The sequence below is a fragment of the Physella acuta genome, unplaced genomic scaffold (assembly GCF_028476545.2).
Source record: "Physella acuta isolate Inbredline_101_S28 unplaced genomic scaffold, ASM2847654v3 ptg001277l, whole genome shotgun sequence".
In the NCBI taxonomy this organism is placed as follows: Eukaryota; Metazoa; Mollusca; class Gastropoda; family Physidae; genus Physella; species Physella acuta.
The window spans coordinates 153,682-159,782 of NW_026732792.1; the positions used below are offsets into that span (position 1 = coordinate 153,682).

Consider the following 6,101-nt stretch of genomic DNA (forward strand, 5'->3'; position numbering starts at 1 on the left):
TGATGCTGTTTTTAGAGGCGTTCGAATACAGACAATTCTTTATCTTAAGTCGGGAAAGTGTTTCTTAGTTTGTATTTGTTAGTCAAATATGTGGCTATGTTTTTAAACAATGTTTTACATATTTTATGAATAAAACAAAATTCTATTTTGATGCTGTTTTTAGAGGCGTTTGAATACAGGCTCTTCCTTGTCTTCTCTACAGCTCAGTCTTAATTCCTTGTAGCGAACATTTGATGCAGAAAGTAAAGTAGTTGACGGATACAAAAATGTTTTCTTAAATATTTTTTATAAATGTTTTAATTAGAGTAACTGTGCCCTAACCTCGGATAAAATGTTAAACCAGAACTGAAATACTTTCATTCATTTTCAGAACTGTGCGTTATTCGTTAAGTATGAGATGTCTTTGTTGAATATTTTAAATTAATAAATTGAAAGTAATACTGATGAATTAATAAATCAATTGCTAGGTTCTGAACTAGATCCATTAAACTTTTTAAACGTTCTAGACACCGGCCTTTATTTTACAAAATTTCAAAATACACTGTGCTTTTCTCTAAACTATGTTTTAGTTTTCATTTCACGTTATATATATATATATATATATATATATATATATATATATATATATATATATATATATATATATATATATATATATATATAATACTGTATTTATGACATCATATTATATTATATACAGTGCCATATTTAAAGTGCCGTATTTATAGTACTGTATTAGGTCACACCTTTAAAAGGTAAAAAATACTACTATCAGTGTCGGTTTGGTGTAGGGGGGAGATGATAAGGTAAAAACTGAAACCTTGTTCTAGCTTTGCCCGCCCCTGATCTGTTGTGTGATTTTCTACAAACAGCAATCATTTTAATACTTTGGTTCGTCTAGTTATCAAAATGTAATAATATATTAAAATGCTTATGCATTTATTATAGAGACTAAACAAATGATGAACCCAAACATTCAGAACAGACACAACATTGATAAAACTAAATTTTTAAATATATGAAAATTAATATTTTTAATTTAGCTAGCCTTTTATTTAAATTTATCGTCCTATTAAAAATTTAGAATGTTAAACAAAGTTTTAAAACAAAAATTTTTATACACAATTTTAATATTTTTAATTTTCTTAATAGAAAACTCTAGTTTATGTTTAATTCAATTCTTTATCAAATTAAAAAACACAGGTTTTTTTTTTTGCCTCAGACATGTAATTTACAGCGTCAGTAGTGTGTTCGCTTTAGTATTACAGTTTTCATCATCGGCTTGTGAGGACTGATACAGATTTACAATAGTAATATTTCTTTCCTACTTGTAGCCTACTTTCATTCATTTAAGATGGGTTTTTTTATACATAGATCTAATACAAAACGTGTAAATATATAAAAAAAACAGAGCTTAACTTTTTTTTATTTTTTTATTTTGCCAACTTTAATATACAGGTAATGTATGCTTTTTAAAGTTAAATTTTAAAGAAATTTAATAAATTATCAATAAGTAATACCTAAATTAAAATAAAAATATAGATCATGATAATGAATCGTGAGAGATATATGATCGCAACATTAATAGATAGAATAAATAAGTTTTACAAGAAGTGACAATGACTTACTAACATGCATTATTATGAATACAGTATTTAAGAAAATTATGGATAGTAAGGTATACATAAATTTTGTATATACAGTAAACTATGTAAATAGTATAATGCAACAATGTTACCACAGATATTCCAAAGACATAATAGAACAACTTGAAAAGGTGTGCAAAATACTAAATAAATGCTATTTAGGTAATCATGAAGTGGGGAGTTGATTTGTTTTATAAAGTTTGGATAAAGAAATGGATCTAGAATTTTAATTTACCGGTATCAGATCATTTTTTAAATACACCATGGCAGGACACACTCATCAGATCTAAACTTATGGACGGATGCTGACTAATAAAACATTATCTTTTTCTAGGGGGTAATTTATCATTTTCAGTTTCTTATTCTTCCCCAGAATCATCTTCATCATCGTCGTCATCATAATCATCATCATCTTCATCATCGCTGTCATCTTGTAAATTCTGTGGCGGAGAAATTTTTTTCCTTGTTTCAACTGGAGTATTTTCCTTCGGGGCGGCAGGTTTTCTTGGCGTTGTGCTGCCTGCTGAGCTCTGCCTTGAATCAAGCAGTAGCGTAGCGAGGGGTGGAGGGGGCGGGGGGACATATGTCCCCGGGCGCCGAGCTTAGGGGGCGCCAAAATGAGTTGGAAAAGTAAATAGAAAGGGTGAGGGGGGTGGAAATTGAAAGTTTGAGGGGGGGGGGGGGTGCAAATCGAAATCTCGAGGGGGGGGGATGCAAATCGAAAGTTTGAGAAGGGGGTGCAAATCGAAAAGTTTGTCCCCGGGCGCCGGGAAGGGTCGCTACGCCTCTGGAATCAAGTGAAGCCAGCGATGCTGATCTGGCTATGTTAGACCGGATGGACCCTTTTGGCCTTAGTTGGTGTCTGAATTCCTCTAAGTCAGCCTCGGGATCAATGCTGTCCAATGTCTGAAAACACTGAGTATACAGCTCCAGTGCCTTGGCATGAAAATGCATTTCAATCGTCACAAATTCTCGAAATATTTTCTTCAAATCTTTTAGTTTTTTTTTCCTCAAATTTATCTATTTGTTGTTCCAAATTCTTGCTACTCCTTGTGGCCTCAAGGCTGGCTTTTTGTAGAGAGTTCTCAAGCTGGCTTATCTTTTGTCGGTCTGATGGGTGTTTACTCCTGGTCATGTCAAGCTTTTTCTTTTGGCAGATCTTTATATTAATGGCAGCAAATGATGATTTTATATCATTCTTTGTTTGTTTATAAAGCAAACCATAATTCATTAGTGGTGTGATTATCTTCCCTTCTAGCCTTTTCACTTCTGCTTCTCGATAGTCTTGCACAGTTGATGGACTTTCTGCAAATTTGGACATGCCAGTGCTCAGGGTGGGATTCCATTTTTATCAAACTCAGAGAACTGCATTAACTCTTTAGCCATTAAGTCACCTTTGTCTCGAAGTCTTGCAGTTTTCCGTGTGTATGATGAAGCAATATCGCATAGTTGACCAAGGTGTTACTCAATGTGTGTAATACGATCATTTACTACTTTTGACTGGTTTTCACTTCGATGAATTTCTGCTCCAGATCGACTCATTTTCGTTTTGTTTACGAAAAACAGAGCTTTTTTTTTTTTTTTTTTTTTTTTTTTTTTTTTTTTTTTTTTTTAAAATGAAAATTGGTTTATTTGTTATTTACAATTTGTAGAAGGAGAAAAACCAGAACGAATCCCACATACTGTTTTCAGCAATATAAAAAAAAATATTTGCTATAGTTTGCAACATACACAATTCTTAGTCATCACACAGTAGAATAAGCATAAAATAAATATTTGTCTATAACTTAGAGCTTATGTTATTGTTTTAATCTTTCAGGCATTAATAAGTCCAGTTGAATTTAAATATATATCAATGTTTGAAAAAAAAACAACACCCAAACGTTAACCAAGTATTAATTGCATTGTTCATTAATCAATAATGCCGCTTAAGGTGAACATACTTTAAGTTTATTGAACATTTTAGTGTATTCAATTAAAGGTTAACATACTTTAAGTTGTTGAACATTTTAATGTATGCAATTATTTTATATGACTGGCTGATTGAATAAGTCAGTAACATATTAGAAAAATGTCAACTTGAATAAAGGCCTAACATATTATGGTGATCTTGTGAAAACTCACATTTGCGAATCAGATTTGTCAGCAATTTCTTCTTTAATACCAGCTGCTGGTACCGCCATTTCTTCTTCATTGGCTACTGGCAATGGAACTAAATTCTGATTCAGGGCATAAGAGATTTCCTCTACAATGGTGTGATATGCAAAATGTAAGTAGAGCAGAAACAAGAGGTGGAGAGCAGCTATGGTCCCGATGACAATCAGACGCTCTGTTTTACCTCTGGTCCTTGACATGATGATACCTGCCATCCTCAGAGTATAGAGACCACCAACACCAGCCCACAGCAGGTAAAAATACATGTGATCATGTTATGTGTGGATGACGGTGCCCACGAAACAACACCACACAGTGACCAAACAGGGCATATCCCATCATGGAGAGTATCTGCAGCAGAGTGATGCGCACGTTACACACATAGCAAACAAACCACACCACACAGGAGGCACCAAGCCAATACATGAAACACACACCAATAGCAGAGCCCATCAGAGTTCCTTCCTCCACTTCATGTTCTGCTGTCTTCATCTGGTACAGTAGAATAGCTATGAGAGTGAGAACAACCATGGTGGGGCCGTGCAGCTCTTTAGGCACTTGCTGCCTCTGATCTGAAGGTTTTTTGGGGATCAGAGAGTACAGCAGTCTCATATGTACTTCTTTAGGCTCAACATCAAAGTAAGGACGCAGCACATCAATATTTCCATAAAGTGTCCAAGCCCTTTTAGCACCCTGTGTTCCAGCTTGCCACACCATCTGTGTGACGTTTTCTCCCATCCTTTGTCGTATATCATCAACAAATGTTTTGTTAGCCTTCCCTCCAGCGCCTTGATTGTCTTGTCTCATGGCGTGAAATTTGTTGTCATAGTCAGAAGTGTCACTGTTCCCATCATCTATCATTTCCATTTCCTCCATGTCCATATCCAGAACAGCTGATCTGGCAGCCCCAGATTTAGTCTGGGACTCCGTTTGCCACAAGTCAGCCATGTCTACCAAAAACAGAGCTTAACGGATTATGCGACAAAAGTTAAGAACAACAAATAATTATTAAAAATTGAACTTTTTCCTCATGTCTACAAGACAATTCTTTAAATCAACTAGCTGTTTGCAATTAGAAATTGAGGCTGATAATAATTTAAAATTTCAAAACCAATATTAAGCAATCATTTTTATAAGACTTAAAAATACTTTCATTTTAATTTACAAGGTTTTATATTTTTCAAAATTATTTATGAATTTCTTTGTACATGTAGCCATTTTTGTGATCAAAGTTGTAGGTTATCTTTCTTGGTTAATGTAAATTTATAAATAGAAATTAGCGTAGGCGAATTAACTAAATAAATTTTCTTGATTAGGATATAATTACATTAATTAATCTGAAATTTAAATAAGCAAGATATAGGCCTATATTTTCCATATACGCATGTATCTATCAATATAAAGTCTAAAGTGGGAAAAATGTTTCTTAGTTTGTATTTTGTTTGTCAAATATGTGGCTATAGTGTTTAATCAGGAGTCGGAAACCTTTTGAGAAGGAAGAGCCAAAAGTTAATAATTTACAAAATTAACACGTTTTTAAAGAGCCCCTAACATTATTTTTTTCAATATTTTGATATTTGATAAGGATTTGGTAAATATATTTGGTTTATGATTTAAAATAAATCGTATTGCATGGCCTATGTGAGCCTTTGGGGGCCGAAACTGACATTTTTAATTGCAGCCTAATTGCACCCTACCAGGGCGCCGACGGACACGCCTGATTCAATTTAGTAAGCGTTTGTAACGCCCCATCCTATCCATTGTCTATCACACTGTTAAGACCGAACGTAGTCGCCACAGCGCTCACGGGACAGGACAAGGCCGCCCATGCATAATTTAATCATTCCTCCCTCTAAATGTGTCGGATATTTTACTATTTAGTTATTTATTTGCTTTTTCACTAATATCGTTTAACGTGTAGTAAAGCACATTGCGTTTTGACCAATAACTATTTTATAAAATATTTTCTCAAACAAGTATAGCATTACAAAAATATAGGCCTATAATTCACGTGTAATGTGTGTCGATGAATAATATATATATATATATATATATATATATATATATATATATATATATATATATATATATATATATATATATGTGTGTGTGTGTGTGTGTGTGTGTTGTTTTGATGGGGGTACACCCAACAAGGCGACGCCACTGCCTAGACAGGGGTCGGCAACCTGCGGCTCGCCAGCCGCATTCAGCTCTTTTGATGTCAGGATGCGGCTTGCTAGTTCCATAATAATGATATTATTTTATTTTCATAACTCATAAACATATTATACTAGAAAACAA

At 33.7% G+C, this 6,101-nt stretch overlaps 2 pseudogenes; both read right to left on the reverse strand.

The window, feature by feature from the left end:
- Nucleotides 1-1,951: 1,951 nt before the first annotated feature.
- Nucleotides 1,952-3,188, reverse strand: LOC131957902 (CBY1-interacting BAR domain-containing protein 1-like; annotated as a pseudogene).
- A 460-nt stretch (nt 3,189-3,648) lies between these two features.
- LOC131957901 (protein YIPF3-like) lies at nt 3,649-4,751 on the reverse strand (annotated as a pseudogene).
- Between the last annotated feature and the right edge of the window lie 1,350 nt (nt 4,752-6,101).